The sequence below is a fragment of the Bos taurus genome, chromosome 1 (genome assembly GCF_002263795.3).
Source record: "Bos taurus isolate L1 Dominette 01449 registration number 42190680 breed Hereford chromosome 1, ARS-UCD2.0, whole genome shotgun sequence".
In the NCBI taxonomy this organism is placed as follows: domain Eukaryota; kingdom Metazoa; phylum Chordata; class Mammalia; order Artiodactyla; family Bovidae; genus Bos; species Bos taurus.
Window position 1 is genome coordinate 31,710,002 of NC_037328.1, and position 21,899 is coordinate 31,731,900.

A 21,899-nucleotide genomic window follows, 5' to 3' on the forward strand; every position below is an offset into this window, starting at 1 on the left:
TGAACTCCTTATTGCCAAATTCAGACTTAAATTGAAGAAAGTAGGGAAAACCACTAGCCCATTCAGGTATAACCTAAATCAAATTCCTTATGATTATACAGTGGAAGTAAGAAATAGACTTAAGGGACTAGATCTGATAGATAGAGTGCCTAATGAACTATGGAATGAGGTTCGTGACATTCTACAGAGACAGGGATCAAGACCATCCCCATGGAAAAGAAATGCAAAAAAGCAAAATGGCTCTCTGAGGAGGCCTTACAAATAGCTGTGAAAAGAAGAGAAGTGAAAAGCAAAGCAGAAAAGGAAAGATATAAGCATCTGAATGCAGAGTTCCAAAGAATAGCAAGAAGAGATAAGAAAGCCTTCTTCAGCGATCAATGCAAAAAAATAGAGGAAAACAACAGAATGGGAAAGACTAGAGATCTCTTCAAGAAAATTAGAGATACCAAGGGAACATTTCATGCAAAGATGAGCTCGATAAAGGACATAAATGATATGGACCTAACAGAAGCAGAAGATATTAAGAAGAGATGGCAAGAATACACAGAAGAACTGTACAAAAAAGATCTCATGACCCATATAATCACAATAGTGTGATAACTGACCTAGAGCCAGACATCCTGGAATGTGAAGTCAAGTGGGCCTTGAAAGCATCACTATAAACAAAGCTTGGAGGTGATGCAATTCCAGTTGAGCTATTTCAAATCCTGAAAGATGATGCTGTGAAAGTGCTGCACTCAATATGCCAGCAAATTTGGAAAACTCAGCAGTGACCACAGGACTGGAAAAGGTCAGTTTTCATTCCAATCCCAAAGAAAGGCAATGCCAAAGAATGCTCAAACTACTGCATAATTGCACTCATCTCACACTCTAGTAAAGTAATGCTCAAAATTCTCCAAGCCAGGCTTCAGCAATATGTGAACTTCCTGATGTTCAAGCTGGTTTTAGAAAAGGCAGAGGAACCAGAGATCAAATTGCCAACATCCGCTGGATCATGGAAAATGCAAGAGAGTTCCAGAAAAACATCTGTTTCTGCTTTATTGACTATGCCAAAGCCTTTGACTGTGTGGATCACAATAAACTGTGGAAAATTCTGAAAGAGATGGGAATACCAAACCATCTGATCTGCCTCTTGAGAAGTCTGTATGCAGGTCAGAAAGCAACAGTTAGAACTGGACATGGAACAACAGACTGGTTCCAAGTAGGAAAAGCATTACATCAAGGCTGTATATTGTCACCCTGCTTATTTAACTTATATGCAGAGTGCATCATGAGAAATGCTGGACTGGAAGAAACACAAGCTGGAATCAAGATTGCTGGGAAAAATCTCAATAACCTCAGATATGCAGATGACACCACCCTTATGGCAGAAAGTGAAGAGGAACTAAAAAGCCTCTTGATGAAAGTGAAAGTGGAGAATGAAAAGTGGCTTAAAGCTCAACATTCAGAAAACTAAGATCATGGCATCTGGTCCCATCACTTCATGGGAAATAGATGGGGAAACAGTGGAAACAGTGTCAGACTTTATTTTTTGGGACTCCAAAATCACTACAGATGGTGACTGCAGCCATGAAATTAAAAGAAACTTACTCCTTGGAAGGAAATTTATGACCAACCTAGATAGCATATTCAAAAGTAGAGACATTACTTTGCCAACAAAGGTTCGTCTAGTCAAGGCTATGGTTTTTCCTGTGGTCATGTATGGATGTGAGAGTTGGACTGTGAAGAAGGCTGAGTGCCAAAGTATTGATGCTTTTGAACTGTGGTTTTGGAGAAGACTCTTGAGAGTCCCTTGGACTGCAAGGAGATCCACCCAGTCCACTCTGAAGGAGATCAGCCCTGGGATCTTTGGAAGGAATGATGCTAAAGCTGAAACTCCAGTATTTTGGCTACCTCATGCGAAGAGTTGACTCATTGGAAAAGACTCTGATGCTGGGAGGGATTGGGGGCGGGAAGAGGAGGGGACAACGGAAGATGAGGTGGTTGGATGGCATCACTGACTCGATGGACGTGAGTCTGTGTGAACTCCGGGAGTTGGTAATGGACACGAAGGCCTGGCTTGCTTCGATTCATGGGGTCGCAAAGAGTCAGACAGGACTGAACTGAACTGAACATTAATTCATGTATTATACATGTAAATAATATACAAATATAACTTCTAGCCTATTATGACTATCACAGAAATGTTAATATTTAGGAAAGGGTTAGCTCAGAAGACCTGGCTTGATCAAGCCCACAGACTTTTGCAAGAGACCTTTATTTTCAGTACTAGTCATTGGTCGTCTGTGAATTGAGCTCCTGAAATATTCTGTTTGGTAAGAGCATTTAGTTATGACTGAAGCCTGGAATCACAGTGTACCAGTTTGTCCAGATTAGTTTATACCAGCAATGTAATATATGGTAAATACATACTTTCTCTTCAGGGGTCTGGAGCAAGAATAACTGAGGCCAGTCACTCAATTTCTGCAGGCCTAAATAAATGACTCAGAAAGAAAATAAAATACTTGGACAACCAAGCTCAAGTGCACGTCCCTCCTTGGCAACACTTAGCATATGTTGTCACATGTCATTGCAGGGGTTATGCATGCCCTAGAGGACAACACTTGGGAGAGACACCTGGGAGCTTGTACTCGGCTTCCTCTGGATTTTGCCCATGCATATCTTACCTTTATTGATTTTATTGTTATTAATTTTTTTTGCCTATAAAAAACCATCACCATTAGTGGAACTGAATAATACCAGAAAGTGATCAAGGCTGAGGATGGTTCTGGGGCACCTAAACATAGGCATCTATTAGTAGGGTGTTTCCACAGCAAAAATCTAGAATATATGTGGCTTCATCTTAGGGGCTAGGTAGTAAATATCACTTGTATCAGAGGGTGGAAGGATGGCAATACACGTTATATTGTATGGGCATACTCGGTAAATTTTCCTGTAATACTGATGGCTGATAGTTTGACTAATGCACTTATAGCTTCTAGGGCAAAGTCTTAAGATAGAATTATATAGCACAACTGGTTTCGTTTGAAGCTCTTTAAAATTATTATAAAAGATAAACTTAAGGTCAGAGTGTAAGAAGAAATAAAAATTCTCAGAAATAATTCAGAAATTAGTAAATTTGGAATAGACATCTTTCCTTTAACCTCAGATAGTGAAATTAAAGTTGGGAAATAGTTAAGCAATCAAATCTGACTAAAATTCAGCTTTTCAGAAAGGATCAAATAAAAGTATTGTGAATCTAACAATCACTGGATTGAATTGAAGAATATGATACCGATATATCTGCTTATTTTAAGATAAATGGCTCAGCGACAAGGGCTAAACACAAGTCTCCCCCATCAAAACCTCTGACGTCCAATTTAACTGAAGATAAAAAGAGAAGTGTATACAAGAAGACAAAGAAATGTCCTACAGGAAATCATAGAATTAGAGAGAATAAGATGGCGGAGGATGAGGTGGATGTGGAGTACATCTCTTTCCACGGATACATCAGGAATACACTTTTAGACACAGGAATGCATGCAGAACACCAGCAGAGAGCAGACAGGTGTACCCGACCAGTGAAAACAAATATATGCTGCTACTGCTGCTAAGTCACTTCAGTCGTGTCCGAGTCTGTGCGACCCCATAGATGGCAGCCTACCAGGCTCTGTCGTCCCTAGGATTCTCCAGGCAAGAACACTGGAGTGGGTTGCCATTTCCTTCTCCAGTGCATGAAAGTGAAAAGTGAAATCGCTCAGTCGTGTCCGACTCTTTGCGACCCCATGTACTGTAGCCTACCAGACTCCTCCGTCCATGGGATTTCCTAGGCAAGAGTACTGGAGTGGGTTGCCATTGCCTTCTCCAAAAAGAATATATAGACCCACACAAAAGATGGTAGAATGAAGGAACTAGGGGGAAAAACAGAAGTGTTAGTAGGACTGGACCAGCCCTTGGCGGGTGGGGGAACTGAAGCAAGGGTCCAATCCCCACATTGGGGAAATTATTTGAGTCAGAGGAGAAACATTTAAGGCTGAGAGTGAAACAGCTGATCTGTGGCAGCCTAAATGGAATGAGATAGATGGGGAAACAGTGTCAGACTTTATTGTTTTTTGGCTCCAAAATCACTGCAGATGGTGACTGTAGTCATGAAATTAAAAGATGCTTACTCCTTGGAAGGAAAGTTATGACCAACCTAGATAGCATATTCAAAAGCAGAGATATTACTTTGCCAACAAAGGTCCATCTAGTCAAGGCTACGGTTTTTCCCATGGTCATGTATGGATGTGAGAGTTGGACTGTGAAGAAGGCTGAGTGCCGAGAATTGATGCTTTTGAACTGTGGTGTTGGAGAAGACTCTTGAGAGTCCCTTGGACTGCAAGGAGATCCACCCAGTCCATTCTGAAGGAGATCAGCCCTGGGATTTCTTTGGAAGGACTGATGCTGAAGCTGAAACTCCAGTACTTTGGCCACCTCATGCGAAGGGTTGACTCATTGTAAAAGACTCTGATGCTGGGAGGGATTGGGGGCAGGAGGAGAAGGGGACGACAGAGGATGAGATGGCTGGATGGCATCACTGACTCGATGGACATGAGTCTGAGTGAACTCCGGGAGTTGGTGATGGACAGGGAGGCCTGGCGTGCTGTGATTCATGGGGTCGCAAAGAGTCGGACACGACTGAGCGACTGAACTGAATTGAACTGAAACGGAATGAGAATCAGACAGTCCTTGCCCCAGCCGTATCCAGACAGGGACGCAGATCCCCTGGAAGGAGCAGTGGCTGGGAGCTGTAGTTTAGGGGTTGTGGAGCAGTCCCTGGGAGAGGGCTGCTGTTGACTGCAGAGAGACAGATTGAGGGGATGTGGAGGAGGAGATTATGGTGGGAAATGCCTGTGGAGGAAAGCTGGGCAGCCATGGAAGCAAGGCGATACTGCTGAGTCATGCATAGGAGGTAGAGTCATCACCATAGCCTCTCTCCTCCCACACGCCCACATTGGCAGCTGAAAAATAGAGAGGCTGGCCCACCAAACGCCTGACACAGTGAAGCACAGTGTGGGACCCTACCCAGGGTGCTTCATTAAGTGACTGATGCACCAAACCACAGAGAAGTGCCCCAGGCAAGGAAGCACTCCAAGTGCCTGAGTGGGTGGAGCTACAGAGAAAGACTGGCCAAAGAGGCCTTCTGATCGCCAGCTACAAGAGGCTCGAAAAAAGAGTGTGACAGGGACCTAACTCCTGCGGCAGTCCATGTCCCTGCACACTTGACACTGCCAGGATCCCCACAAGCCAAGCAGCCATGCCACCTTCACACTCAACTCTCTTTGGGGCAGAGTTGCCACAGGCAAAAAAGTCTTGCACCTGTGTGCACAGGGTTGCTTTAGTAGTGTCTGACTCTTTGCAACCTTTTAGACTATGCACTGCCAGGCTTCTCTGTCAGGGAGGGGGGTTCTCCACGCAAGAATACTGAGCACATTGGCTAATACTGGTTGCAATACCCTTCTATAGCACTAATTTTCCTGCTGCCTTAGCTACCAACTGCCCTGAGTACCTGGTGCTGCCAGAACCCTGGAATCCAAGCAGCTGCACCATCTCCACACCTGACCCTCACAGGGTCAACCCAAGTCCTCCAGGGCAGCTTCAGGAACAAACCCCAGTGGAGGACCCACATGGAGAGCTGGAAATAAAACCACAATTGAAACCCAGGAGCAGTGTGACTAAGGAATAAGACCCAAACCCTCCCACCTGCTATTCAAGCTGAAGATTAAATCAACACAATCAACTTGGCAGACTCTGTGTCTATGAAATATATAAAAGGTCATTGAGAGCTCCCAAAAAAGAAAACACACTAGTTCTGATAGCTGTAGATGTTGAAGGGAAGAACACACAGGAGTAGGACCAGATTAGAATCTGAGCTGCCCCACAGCAGGCCCAAGGATCAGCACAGTGTTAGTCTACATTGAGCTTTTTCAGTTCTGGGAAGTTTTCCTTTTACTTTTCTCTCTCTCTCTCTCTTTTTTTTTTTAATTTTAATTTTTAATTTTTTAAACCTATTATTATTTTCTCTACATTTATTCCTTTATTTGCTTTTCCTACTGTTCTTTTCCTCTTGCAGTTAATCTTTAATATATATGTCTTCTTTATCTACCTCTATTTAACTTTGCATATCTATTCTTTCTTTTCCTCTCAACATATCAGTTAGTTTTATTTTCATTGCTTTATTCCCCAATTGCACCTTGCTTTAGTTTTGTTTTCCAGTTTGTGCTTTAGTTAGTTTACTTCTGGTAGACATAATTTTTGGTTCCCTTTGTTCACTGGATCAATCTATTGTACATTATTTTTGTTGGACTGTTTTGATTTTGATTATGGGTGTATATACATATGTGTATATTCAGTCACACTTTTTATTGTGATTATAAACCTCTTCATCTTTTGCAGTTTTGGGCTTTTCCAGTTCTGTGGAGTTTTCCTTTTTTTTTAACCCCCTTTTTTCTTTCTTCTTCCATTTTTTTTCCCTTTTGTCTTTTTTATAATTTTAACTCCTAATTTTTTAAAATCTATTATATTTTCCTCTACATTTATCCCTTTGTTTGCTTTTCCTACTGATCTTTTCCCCTTGCAGTTAACCCTTTGTATATAAATCTTCTTCATCTATCACTATTTAAATTTGCATACCTATTCTTTCTCCCTTTTCTTTCTTAAATTTCCTTTCAATATAATTGTTAGATATGTTTACATTGCTTTATTCCCTACTTGACACCTTGCTTGAGTTTTATTTTCCAGTTTGTGCTATAGTTAGTTTTAGTCTTAATTGGTAAATATAATTTTTGATTTCCTTTGTTTCCCGAGTCAATCTATGGTACTTTACTATTGTTGGAATGTTTCAACTTTGCTCATGGGTGTATATGTATATGTGTATGCTCCATTATTTTAATTATTATTTGCCTGATTTTGCAACTGCCATTTGTCTGGGGTTCATCTTTGTTTTTTTGTTTCTGGATATTTGATTTAGTCTCACTTAATGTCATAAAAAAAAAAAAAATTGTAGAATATTCACTCCTGACAAGAGATCAAGCTGTGAGACTTTGGAGTTGGACCACTGACTCCAAGACTCTAGACTACCAGAGAACTAACCTGATGGAGTATCAGATAGTGAGAACTCACACAAAGGAAAGCACTGGAATACAAGACCTGGCAATACCCAAATGCCAGTAGCACCCTGTGCAGAATGCCTCTTCTAAACAACAAACAAACAAAAAAATACAAACCCAATCATCAGCACATAGGATTACCACCTCACTCAGCCTCCATAAGAGGAGAAACAAACAAGCAAAAATTAAGCACAAATGACACCTTATACTAAGCTTCCACAAGCCACTGGACCAAGCTTAGGAGGGCAGAAAAAAAAAAGGAAGAATAAATTCAACCTAGAAGCCTAGGAAAAGGAGACCTCAAACACAGTAAGTTAAAAAATATATAATGAAAAGGCAGAGAAATACTACACAAATGAAGGAAAAAACTAGAAACACAAAAGTCCAAACAAATGAAGAGGAAATAGGTAAACTACCTGAAAAAGAATTCAGAATAATGATAGTAGAAATGATAAAAAAAAAAAAAAACCTTGAAAACAAAATGCAGAAAATTCAAGGATCAATTAACAAAGACCTAGAAGAATTAAAAAATAAACATGCAGAGACAACACAATTAATGAAATTAAAATACTCTAGAAGGAATCAATAGCAGAATATTTGAAGAAGAATGAATCATGAACTGGAAGATAAAATGTAGTAAATAACTTCTGAAGAGCAGAATAAAGTAAAAAGAATGAAAAGAACTGAGGGTAGTCTCAGAGACTCCTGGGACAATATCAAATGCACCAACATTCGAATTATAGGGGTCCCAGAAGAAGAAGAGAAAAAGAAAGGGTATGAGAAAATTTTTGAAGAGCTTATAGTTGAAAATTTCCCCAACATGGAAAAAGAAATAGTCAATCAAGTCCAAGAGGAACAAACAGTCCCATACAGGATAAACCAAATGAGAAACAGGTCAAAACACATAAAAATCAAACTAACAAAGGCTAAACACAAGGAAAAAATATTAAAATCAGCAAAGTAAAAAAGCAACAAGAAACATGCAAGGGACCCCCAAATGCTTAACAGCTGATCTTTCAGCAGAAACTCTGCAGGCCAGAAGAGAATGATAGGATATGTTTAAAGTACTGAAGGGAAAAACTACAACCAAGATTATTGTACCCAGCAAGGATCTCATTCAAAATGGATGGAGAAATAAAAAGCTTTTCAGACAAGAAAAAGTTAAGAGAATTCAGTACCACAAAACCAGCTTTGCAACACATATTTTACACACTTATGTAGTCAAGAAATACAAGAGAGTAAAAAAGATTGAAACAATAAAATCCAAACATTTGAGTTTCAGTTTCAGCTCAATTGTTCAGTCATGTCCGAATCTTTGCAACACCATGGACTACAGCATGCCAGGCTTCCCTGTCCATCACTAAGTCCTGGAGTTTACTCAAACTCATGCCCATTGAGTCAATGATGTCATACATCCATCTCATCCTCTGTCATCCTCTTTTCCTCCTGCCTTCAATCATTCCAAGATCAGACTTCTCAAATGAGTCAGCTTTTCATATCAGGTGGCCAAAATATTGGAGTTTCAGCTTCAAAATCAGTCCTTCCGATGAATAGTCAGGACTGATTTCCTTTAGGATGAACAGATTGGATCTTGTTGCAGTCCAAGGGACTCTCAGGAGTCTTCTCGAACATCACAGTTCAAAAGCATCAATTCTTCAGTTTTCAGCTTTCTTCATACTCCAACTCTCACATCCATACATGACTACTGGGAAAATCATACCCTTGACTAGACAAACCTTTGTTGGTAAAGTAATGTCTCTGCCTTTTAATATACTGTCTAAGTTGGTTGTAACTTTTCTTCCAAGGAGTAAGCGTCTTTTTATTTCATGGCTGCAGTCAACATCCACAGTGATTTGGAGCCCCCCAAAATAAAGTATTCCACTGTTTCCCCATCTTTTGCCATGAAGTGATGGGACCTGATGCCACGATCTTTCCTTTCTGAATGTTGAATGTTAAGCCAACTTTTTCAACCTCCACTTTCACTTTCATCAAGAGTCTCTTTAATTATTATTCACTTTTTGCCATAAGGGTGGTATCATCTGCATATCTGAGGTTATTGATATCTCTCCCAGCAATCTTGATTCCAGCTTGTGCTTCATCCAGGCAAGTGTTTCTCACGATATATTCTGCACACAAGATAATAAGCACAGTGACAATATACAGACTTGATTTACTTCTTTCCTATTTGGAACCATTCTATTGATCCATGTTCTAACTCTCTATCTAACTAACTGACAGTTCTAACTGTCACTTCCTGATCTGCATACAGATTTCTCAAGAGGCTGGTCAGGTGGTCTGGTATTCCCATCTCCTGAAGAATTTTTCACAATTTACTGTGATCCACACAGTCAAAGGATTTGGCATAGTCAATAAAGCAAAAATAAATGTTTTTCTGGAACTCTCTTGCTTTTCTGATGATCCAGTAGATGTTGGCAATTTGATTTCTGGTTCCTCTGCCTTTTCTAAAACCAGCTTGAACATCTGGAAATTCACAGTTGAGGTATTCTTGAAGCCTGGCTTGGAAAATTTTGAGTGTTACTTTACTAGCATGTGAGATCAATACAATTGTGCAGTAGTTTGAACATTCTTTGACATTGCCTTTATTCATTGGAATAAAAACTGATGTTTATGAGCACTGTGGTTACTGCTGAGTATTCCAAATTTGCTGGCATATTGAGTGCAGCACTTTCACAGCATTCTCTTTTAGGATTTGAAATAGCTCAGCTGGAATTCCATCGCCTCCACTGGCTTTTGTTCAGAGTGATGCCTCCTAATTCCCACTTGACTTCACATTCCGGGATATCTGGCTCTATGTGAGTGATGACACCATTGTGATTATCTGGGTCATGATGATGTTTTTTGTATAGTTCTTCTGTGTATTCTTGCCACCTCTTCTTAATGTATTCTGCTCTTTTAGGTCCATACCATTTCTGTCCTTTACCGAGCCCATTTTGCATGAAATATTCCCTTGGTATCTCTAAGTTTCTTGAAGAGATCTCTAGGCTTTTCCATTCTATTGTTTTCCTTTATTTCTTTGCATTGATCGCTGAGGAAGGCTTTCTTATCTCTCCTTGCTATTCTTTGGAACTCTGCATTCAAATGGTATTTCTTTCATTTTCTCCTTTGCTTTTTGCTTGTCTTCTTTTCACAGATATTTGTAAGGCTTCCTCAGACAGCCTTTTTTCTTTTCTTTTTAATTTCTTTTTCTTGGGGATCGTCTTGCTCCCTGTCTCATGTACAATGTCACAAACCTCCATCCATAGTTCTTCAGGCACTCTGTCTATAAGATCTAGTCCCTTAAATCTATTTCTCACTTGCACTGCATAATCATAAGGGAATTGCTTTAGGTCATACCTGAATGGTCTAGTGGTTCTCCTTTCTTTCATCAATTTAAGTCTGAATTTGGCAATAAGGAGTTCATGATCTAAGCCACAGTCAGCTCCAAGTCTTGATTTTGTTGACTGTATAGAGCTTTTCCATCTTCGGCTGTAAAGAATATAATCAATCTGATTTTTATGTTGAGCATCTGGTGATGTCCATGTGTAGAGTCTTCTCCTGTGTTGTTGGAAGAGGGTGTTTGCTATGACCAGTGCATTCTCTTGGCAAAACTCTATTAGCCTTTGCCCTGCTTCATTCTTTACTCTAAGGCAAATTTACCTGTTATTCCAGGTGTTTCTTGACTTCCTACTTTTGCATTCCAATCCCCTATAATGAAAAGGACATCTCTTTTGGATGTTATTTCTCGAAGGTCTTATAGGTCTTCATAGAACTGTCCAACTTCACTTCTTTCACATTACTGATGGGGCCATAGACTTGGATTACCATATTATTGAATGGTTTGTCCTGGAAACAAACAGAGGTCATTATGTCTTTTTTGAGGCTGCATCCAAGTACTGCACTTCAGACTCTTGTTGACCATGATGGCTACTCCATTTCTTCTAAGGGATTCCTATCCACAGTAGTAGATAAAATGGTCATCTGAGGTAAATTCACCTATTCCAGTCCATTTAAGTTTGCTGATTCCTAAAGTGTTGATGTTCACTCTTGCCATCTCCTGTTTTACCACTTCCATTTTGCCTTGATTCATGGACATAACATTCCAGGTTCCTAGGCAATATTTCTCCTTACAGTGTTGGACTTTGCTCCCATCACCAGTCACACCCACAACTGGGTGTTGGTTTTGGTTTGGCTCCATCTCTTTACTCTTTCTGTAGTTATTTCTCCACTGATCTCTAGTAGCATATTGGGCACCTACTGACCTGGGGAGTTAATCTTTCAGTGTCCTATCTTTTCTTACTGTTCATGGGGTTCTCAAGGCAAAAATATTGAAGTGGTTTGTCATTCCCTTCACCACTGTACCACATTTTGTCAGAACTCTCCACTATGACCTGTCCATCTTGGGTGGTCCTATATGGCATGGCTCTTAGTTTCATTGAGTTAGACAAGGGTGTGGTCCATGTGATTAGATTGGTTAGTTTACTGTGATTGTTGTTTTCAGATTGTCTGCCTTCTGATGAAAAAGGATAAGAGGCTTATGGAAGATTCCTGATGGGAGAGACTGACTGAGGGAAAAACTTGGTCTTGTTCTGATGGGTGGGGCCACGTTCAGTAAATCTTTAATACAATTTTCTGTTGATGGGTGGAGCTGTATTCCCTCCCTGCATTTTACCTGGGGCCAAACTTTGCCAACAAAAGTCAGTCTAGTCAAGGCTATAGTTTTTCCAGTGGTCATGTATGTATGTGAGAGTTGGACTGTGAAGAAAGCTGAGTGCCAAAGAATTGATGCTTTTGAACTGTGGTGTTGGAGAAGACTCTTGAGAGTAATCCGTCTATCATAAAGGAGATAAGTCCTAGGTGTTCATTGGAAGGACTGATGCTAAAGCTGAAGCTCTAATACTTTGGCCGCCTGATGAGAAGAGTTGACTCATTGGAAAAGACCCTGATGCTGGGAGGGATTGGGGGAAGGAGAAGGGGATGGCAGAGGATGACATGGCTGGATGGCATCACTGACTCTATGGACATGAGTTTGAGTAGACTCCGGGAGTTGGTGATGGACAGGGAGGCCTGGCATGCTGTGATTCTTGGGGTCACAAAGAGTCGGACATGACTGAGTGACTGAACTGAACTGAAACTATGGTGCAGGTAATGAAGATGATGGTGACCTCCATCAAAGGATCCCATGCATGTACTTCTACAATCTGTGCCCCCAACCCTGGAGCAGGCCACCACTGACCCACATCTCCACTGGAGACTCCCCAACACCCACAAGCATGTCTGGGACAGGATCTTGTGAGGTCAGTGCTCTTTTTCTTGGGTCCTGGTGCACAAGGTTCTGTTGTACCCTCCAAGAGTCTATTTCCCAGTCCTGTGTAAGTTCTGGAAGTTCTAAGGTGGGGTTTTATGGTGACCTCCTCCAAGAGAGGCTTATGCCATACCCAAGTCTGCTGCACCCAGATCCCCTGTCCCTGTGGCAGACCACCGCCAATCTGTACCTCCACAAGAGATGCTCAAACACAGTTCCCTAGGTCCTAGTGTGCACAAGGTTTGTTTGAGCCCTCTGAGTGTCTCCGGTGGGAATGTGGTTTGATTCTAAACACGAATTCCCCCCTCCTACTTTCTTTTGGGGGCTTCTCCTTTGCCCATGGACATGGGGTATCTTCTCCCAGCTGCTCCAGTGCCTACCATCTTACTGGGTTTTCACTGACCTTGAACGTGGGGTATCTCCACATGGCCAGTCCAGTGAAGTGCAGCCACTGCTCCTGACCTTGGACATTGGGTATCTCTTAACAGCTGCTCCAGAAAAAGGTAGACACTGCTCCTGACCTTGAACGTGGGGTATCTCCTCTTGCTGCTCCAGGGCCTCACAGCCTCCACTCGCCAGTCCCCCACCCCCCAACAATTAAAAAATGGCAATAGTAAAATATATATCAATAATTACTTTAAATATAAATGGATTAAATACTCCAAGCAAAAGACACAGACTAGTTGAATGGATACAAAAACAAGACCTGTATATATGCTATCTACAAGAAATCTACTTCAGACCTAAAGACACATCATATAAACTGAAAGTGAGAGGATGGAAAAATATATTCTATGCAAACGGGAAGCAAAAGAAAGATGGAGTAGCATCATATCAGGCAAAATAGACCTTAAAATAAAGATTATAAGAGATAAGGAAGAACATTACATAATGATCAAGGAATCAATCCAACAGGAAGACATAACAATTTTAAATATCAATGCACCTCAATATATAATAGGAGTACCTCAATATATAAGACAAACACTAACATACATAAAAGGAGAAATTGACAGTAACACACTGCTAGTAGGAGACTTTAACACCCCACCTACACCAAAGGACAGATCATCAAAACATAAAATTAACAAGGAAACACCAGTCTTAAATGATACATTAGATAAGATGGATCTCAATGATATCCTCAGGACATTCCATCCAATTGCAGAAAAACACATCTTCTCAATTGCACATGGAACATTCTCCAGGATGGACCACATCTTGGGTCACAAATCAAACCTCAGTAAATTTAAGAAAATTGAAACAATATCAAGCATCTTCTCCAACCACAATGTTATGAGGCTAGATATCAATTACAAGAAGAAAACTGTAAGAAACACAAACACATGGAGATTAAACAACACGTTTCTAAATAACCAACAGGTTACTGAAGAAACAGAGAGGGAAATCAAAAAATTTCTAGAAACAAATGACAATGAAAACACAACAACTCAACCTAAATTTACACCTAAAACAACTAGAAAAAGAAGAACAAAAAACACCCAAAATTAGTAGAAGAAAAAAAAAATGATAATGATCTGAGCAGAAATAAATGAAAAGGAAATGAAAGAAACAACAGTAAAGATTAATAAAATTAAAAACTGGTTCTTTGAGAAGATAAACAAAATTGACAAACTTTTAGACAGACTCATCAAGAACAAAGGAGAGAAGAATCAAATCAACAAAATTAGAAATGAAATAGGAGAGGTTACAACAGACAGTGCAGAAATACAAAGCAGTATAAGAGGCTATTATGAACAACTATATGGCAACAAAATGGATAACGTGGAAGAAATGGTCAAATTCTTAGAATACTTCAATCTTCCAAGACTGAACTAGGAAGAAATAGAAATTATGAACAACCCAATTACAAGCACTGAAATGAAGCTGTGATGAAAAATTTCCCCAAAAAACAAAAGCCCAGGACCAGTTGGTTTCACAGGAGAATCCTGTCAAACATTTAGCAAAGAGCCTATCCTAAAACTCTTTCAAAAAATTTCAAAGAAAAGAACACTTACAAACTCATTCTATGAGGTCACCATCACCCTGATACTAAAACCTGTCAAAGACAACACAGAAAAAGAAAACCACAGGCCAATATCACTGATGAACATAGATGTAAAATTCCTCAACAAAATTTTAGCAAACAGAATTCAGCAACACATCAAAAACCTCATCCACCATGATCAAGTTGGGCTTATTCCAGGAATGCAAGTGTTCTTCAATATATGCAAATCAATCAATGTGATACACCATATTAACAAATTGAAAGATAAAAACCATATGATAATTTCAATAGATGCAGAAAAATCCTTTGACAAAATTCTGTACCCATTTATGATTAAAACTCTTCAAAAAATGATTGCAGAAGGAACCTACTTCAGCACAGTAAAAATCTTATATGATAAACCTACAGCAAACGTTATTCTCAATGGTTAAAAATTGAAAGCATACCCTCTAAGATCAGGAACAAGACAAGGGTGATCACTTTCACCACTATTATTCAACGTAGTTCTGGAAGTCCTAGCTACAGCAATCAGAGAAGAAAAATAAATAAAAGGAATCCAGATTGGAAAAGAAGAAGTAAAGCTCTCACTGTTTGCAGATGACATGACACTGTACTTAGAAAACCCTAATGATAGTATCAGAAAATTACTAGGGCTAATCATGTGTTTTAGCAAAGCTGCAGGATACAAAATCAATACTCAGAAATCACTTGCATATATATATACTTTGGCCACCTCATGTGAAAAGTTGACTCATTAGAAAAAACCCTGATGCTGTGAGGGACTGGAGGCAGGAGGAGAAGGGGACAAAAGAGGATGAGATGGCTGGATGGCATCACCGACTCAATGCGCATGAATTTTAGTGATCTCCGGGAGTTGGTGATGGACAGAGAGACCTGGCGTGCTGTGATTCATGGGGTTGCAAAGAGTTGGACATGACTGAGTGACTGAACTGAACTGAACTGATATATATATATATATATATATATATATATATATATATATATATACACTAACAATGAAAAATCAGAAACAGAAATTAAGAAATCCATCACATTCACCATTGAAGCAAGAGAATTAAATACCTAGGAATAAACTTATCTAAGGAGACAAAAGAACTGTACCCATAAAATTATAAGAATAATGAAAGAAATCAAAGATGACATAAACAGGTAGAGATATTCCATGTTCTTGGGTAGGAAGAATCAATATTGTGAAAATTACTATACTATCAAATGCAATCTACAGATTCAATGGGATCCCTATCAAATTACCAGTGGCACTTTTGACAGAACTAGAACAAAAAATTTCACAATTCATGTGGAAACACAACGGACACCGAACAGCCAAAGCAATCTTGAAAAAGAAGAATAGAGCTGGAGGAATCAACCTTCCTGACTTCAGATTATACTACAAAGCTACAGTCATCCAGACACTATGGCACTGGTACAAAACCAGAAGCATAGAAAATGGAACAAGATGGAAAGCCCAGAGATAATCCCATGAACATATGGGTACCTTATTTTTGACACAGAAGGCAAGAATATACAATGGGACAAAGACGGCCTACTCAATAAATGGTGCTGGGAAAACTAGACAGATACATGTAAAAGAATGAAATTAGAACACTTCCTAACAGCATACACAAAAATAAACTCAAAATGGATTAAAACCTAAATTAAATGCAAGACCAGAAACTATAAAACTCTTAGAGGAAAATATAGGCAGAACACTCGATGGCATAAATCAAAGCAAGATTCTCTATGACCCACCTCCTAGAGTAGTGGAAATAAAAACAAAAGCAAACAAGTGGGCCTTGATTAAACTTAAAAGCTTTTGCACAGCAAAGGAAACTAAGCAAGGTGAAAAGACAACCCTCAAAATGGGAGAGAATTTTGAGGGCAAATGAAACAACTGACAAAGGATTAATTTCCAAAATATACAAGCAGCTCATACAACTTAATATCAGAAAAACAAACAACCCAATCAAAAAGAAGGCAAAAGGCCTAAAGAGACATTTCTCCAAAGAAGACATACAGATGGCTAACAAATACATGAAAAGATGCTCAACATCGCTCGTTATTAGAGAAATGCAAATCAAAACCACAATGAGAGATCACCTCACACTGGTTAGAATGGCCATCATCAAAAGGTCTACAAACAATAAATGCTGGAGAGGGTGCAGAGAGAAGGGAACACTCTTGGGCTGTTGGTGGGAATGTAAATTGATACAGCCACTATGGAAAACGGTTTGCTGCTGCTGCTGCTAAGTCCTATTCTGTGCGACCCCATAGATGGCAGCCCACCAGTCTCCCCTCTCCCTGGGATTCTTCAGGCAAGAACACTGGAGTGGGTTGCCATTTCCTTCTCCAATGCATGAGAGTGAAAAGTGAAAGTGAAGTCGTTCAGTCCTGCCTGACTCTTAGCCACCCCATGGACTGCAGCCTACCAGGCTCCTCTGTCCATGGGATTTTCCAGGCAAGAGTACTGGAGTGGGGTGCCATTGCCTTCTCTGATGGAAAACGGTATGGAGATTCCTTAAAAAACTAGAAGTAAAACCACCATATAACCGAGAAATCCCACTCCTAGGCATATACTCTGAGGAAACCAAATCTGAAAAAGACGTATGTATCCCATTGTTCATTGCAGCACTATTTACAATAGCTAGAACATGGAAGTAACCTAGATGTCCATCGACAGATGAATGGATAAAGAAGTTGTGGTACATATACACAACGGAATATTACTCAGTCATAAAAAGGAATGCCTTCGAGTCAGTTCTAATGAGGTGGATGAACCTAGAACCTATTATACAGAGTGTAATAAGTCAGGAAGAAAAATGTAGATATCATATTCTAATGCATACATATGGAATCTAGAAAAATGGTACTAAAAATTATTTACAGGGCATTAGTGGAGAAACAGACATAGCGAATAGATTTATGGACATGGGAAGAGGGGAGGAGAAGGTGAGACATATGGAAAGAGTAACATGGAAACTTACATTATGATATGTAAAATAATAGCCAATGGGAATTTGCTGTATAGCTTGGGAAACTCAAACTGGGCTTTGTATCAACCTAGAGGGATGGGATGGGGAGGCAGATGAGAGGGAGTTTCAAAAGGCAGGGGTTATGTATACCTATGGCTGATTTATGTTGAGGTTTTGCAGAAAACAACAAAATTCTGTAAAGCAACTATCCTTCAAAAAAAATAAAACAAATTACAGAATTATACATAGAAAATAACTGTCAGAGAATTCAACCTTTACGAGAAGAAAAGAAAACCAGCAAATGTATATGAGAATTGCATCATAAAAGACTATTAGCCTGGACTCAAAAGAGAAAGTGGGGGCGGTCCCAAGATGGCAGAGTAATATGACGGGGAGACAACTTTCTCCTCCACAAGTTCATCAAAAGATCATTTGAATGCTGAGCAACTTCCACAAAACAACTTCTGAACGCTGGCAGAGGACACCAGGCGCCTAGAGAGTCAGCCCATTCTCTTCAAAAGGAGGTAGTACAAAACATAAAAGACAAAAAAAGAGACAAACAGTTAGGGACAGAAACCCATTCTGGGGAGGGAGCCGTAAAGGAGGAGGTTTCCAAACAGCAGGAAACCCTCTCATCAGCAGGTCTGTGGGGAATTTGGAATCGCAGAGGACAACATAACTGGGAGAAATTTTTAAAAATTAGTAAATAACCCACAGAATATGTGCCTAACCATAAGTCCCAGGGGAGAAGTAGCCCAGGCACTTTTGTCTGCCACCAGCAAGCAGGGGCCGGGCAGGGAGGCGCGGGTTGCATGCTTAGGGTAAGGACCAGGCCTGAAAACCCTGAGGACAATCTGAGATAGCAACGTGAGACAGCAACCCAAACTATGGGATAGACAGAGAGAGAAAAAAAAAAAAAAAATGAAGAAGAGAGAGAGAACTTCCTCACAAAAAGACTAACCTAATGAACAGCCCGGTCTGCTCACAGAACAAAGGATTATGCGAACACCAAAGGAGAGCTAGCTGGCTGCATACAGGCCCCTCCCCCATGCCAGAGGCAGGCGTGCCAACAGCCAGAGCTGGAAGACAAGGGGATTTCTTGGCCCCAGAGACTGGCATCCTCCACCAAACTGCGAGCAGACTCTCAGTTGCTAACCAAGTCTTCTTGAGTTCCAAAACGGTTGACATCTGCCAGGAGGGTCACAGTATATCAGCTCCCTGAGGAGACACATGGCATACCTGAGATGATGCACTTGTGGCACAGCCGGGAAACTAGGCAGCCAGGACCGGGGAGGTGATAAGATGTACAGCCCACCTGGAACAGTGTGCTCACCCAGCACCTGGTCGCCTGATCTGCTCGGACCTAGGAAGGGCATAAAATGCATGCCCAACAGAGTCTGTGCCCTTGCAGAGTGCCTGAGAACCTGAACCTCAACATCTTAGACCTGGGAAGTGCACGAAATGCAGGATCCGCTTTGGACAATACCCTTGCAGAGCAACCTGGAGCCTGAGCAGTGTAGGCTGGGAAAGCACACACCACTGTGACCTGGGGCAAACTCAGTGTAGTCCATACACTGCAAGTACTTATCACAAGTGCCAGTGATATTTGTTTTCGGTGTTCCTCCCTCCCCAGAACACAACTGAATGAGTGAGCCTAAATAAGTGACCACCTTCACCCCCTTGTGTCAGGGAAGAAATTAGACACTAAAGAGACTTGCAAACAGAGGAAACTGAAATAAACAAAGAGGAGGAACCACTCTGGAAGTGACAGCTGCCACAGATTAAAACCCTGTACTTAACATTGACTAAGCATTGGAAGGAGTCTATAGACCTTGAGAAGAAGTACAAGCTGGAACAAGGAAATATCTGAAACTGAACTGACCCCACATTTCCCACAACAGCTCCAGAGAAATTCCTAGATATATTTTTACTATTATCATTTTTAATTTTTTTTAATTTTTAAGTTCTTTATTACTCTTTTAATTTTAATTTTTATAACCTACTATTACTTTGCCAAAAAAATACCCTATTCTTAAAGCAAATTTCATATATATATATTTTTTATAATTTTTGTGATTGATTTTTTGTGTGTTTTTAATATTGTATTTTTGAGATACAATATTATTTAACATCAAATCTAGATTTTTAATATTTGCTTCTTGGTATTTGTTAACAGTTTTATACCTTTAAGAATCTAATCTTCAGTGTCCATTTTCACTTAGGGATGTGATTACTGGCTTGACTGCTCCCTTCCCTTTTCACTCTCCCTTTTCTTCTCCAGGTCACCTCTATCTCTTCCCTCTGCCTTCTCTTCTCTACTTAACTCTGTGAATCTCTCTGAGTGTTCCAGGTTGTGGAGAACATTTAAGTAGCTGGTTACTGGCTAGACTGGTCTCTCCCCTTTTGACTCCCTCTCTTCTCTTTCTGGTCACGTATATCTCCCTCCTCACTCTTCTCTTCTCCATGTAACTCTGTGAACCTCACTGGGTGTCCTTCACTGTGGAGAATCTTTTCACCATTAACCTAGATATTTTATCATTGTTGCTATATGGATGGAGAAGTCTTGAGGCTACTGTAAGAATAAGACTGAAAGCCAGAGGCAAAGGGCTTAAATCCAAAACTTGAGATCATCAGAAAACTTCTGATTCCAGGGAACATTAATCAACAAGAGCTCATTCAAAAGCCACCATACCTACACTGAAACCAAGCTCCACCCAAGAGCCAACAAGTTCCAGAACAAGACATACCACACTAACTCTCCAGCAACGCAGGGATATGTTAATGCAGCCCTGAGCATTAAAATACAGGCTGCCCAAAGTCATGCCAAACCCATAAACACCCCAAAACTCACTACTGGACGTTTCATTGCACTCCAGAGAGAAGAGATCCAGCTCCACCCAGCAGAAAACAGATGCAAGCTCCCCTAACCAGGAAACCTTGATAAGCCACTAGTCCAACCCCACCCACAGGGAACAACCTCCACAATAAAGATGAACCACAAACTTCCAGCCCACAGAAAGGCCACCCCAAACACAGAAATCTAAACAAAATGTAAAGGCAGATAAATATTCAGCAGGTAAAGGAATATGATAAATACCCATCAAACCAAACTAAAGAGGAGGAGATAGGGAGTCTATCTGAAAAACAACTCAGAATAATGATTGTAAAGGTGATCCAAAATCTTGAAAACAAAATGAAGTTATAGATAAATAGACTAGAGACAAGGATTGATAAGATGCAATAAATGTTTAATAAGGACATAGAAGAAAAAAAAAAAAGTCAATAATGAATAATGCAAAAACTGAGATTAAAAGCACTCTGGAGGGAAACAACAGTAGAATAACTAAAGCAGAAGACAGGATAAGTGAGGTGAAAGAATGGTGGAAATAAATGAAGCAGAGTGGAAAAAAGAATTAAAAGAAATAATGACAACCTCAAAGACTTCTGGGACAATATTAAATACCCCAACATTAACATCATAGGATTACCAGAAGGAGAAGACAAAAAAACATGGCATGAGAAAATACTTGAGGAGATAATAGTTGAAAACTCCTCTAAAATTGGGAAGGAAATAGCCACCCAAGTCCAAGAAACCCAGAGAGTCTCAAACAGGATAAAAACAAGGCAAAACACCCCAAGACACATATTAATCAAATTAACAAAGATCAAGCACAAAGAGCAAATATTAAAAGCAGCAAGGGGCAATCGACAAATAACACACAAGGGGATCCCCATAAGGATAACAACTGATTTTTCAATAGAAACTTCTCAGGCCAGAAGAGAAAGGCAGGACACACTTAAAATGACAAAAGAAAAAAAAAACTACAACCCATATTACTATACCTAGCAAGGATCTCATTCACATATGAAGGAGAAATCAAAAGCTTTATAGATAATTAAAAGCTGAAAGAATTCAGCACCACCAAACCAGCTCTTTAACGAATATTAAAGGATCTTCTCTAGACAAGAAACACAGAAAAAGTTTATAAACTCGAACCCAAAACAACGAAGTAAATGACAGTGGGACCATACTTATCAATAATTACCTTAAATGTAAATGGGTTGAACACCCCAACCAAAAGACAAAGACTAGCTGAATGGACACAAAAAACGAGACCCTTGTATATGCTATCTACAAGAGACCCACCTCAAAACAAGGGACACATACAGACTGAAAGTGAAGGGCTGGAAGAAGATATTTAATGCAAATAGAGACCAAAAGAAAGAAGGAGTAGCAATACTCATATCAGATAAAATAGACTTTGAAATAAACACTGTGAAAAGAGACAAAGAAGGACACTACATAATGATCAAACCATCAATCCAAGAAGAAGATATAGCAATTATAAATATATATGCATCCAATACAGGAGCACCACAATATGTAAGGCAAATGCTAACAAATATTAAAGGGGAAATTAACAGTAACACAATAATAGTGGGAGACTTTAATACCCCACTCACACCTACGG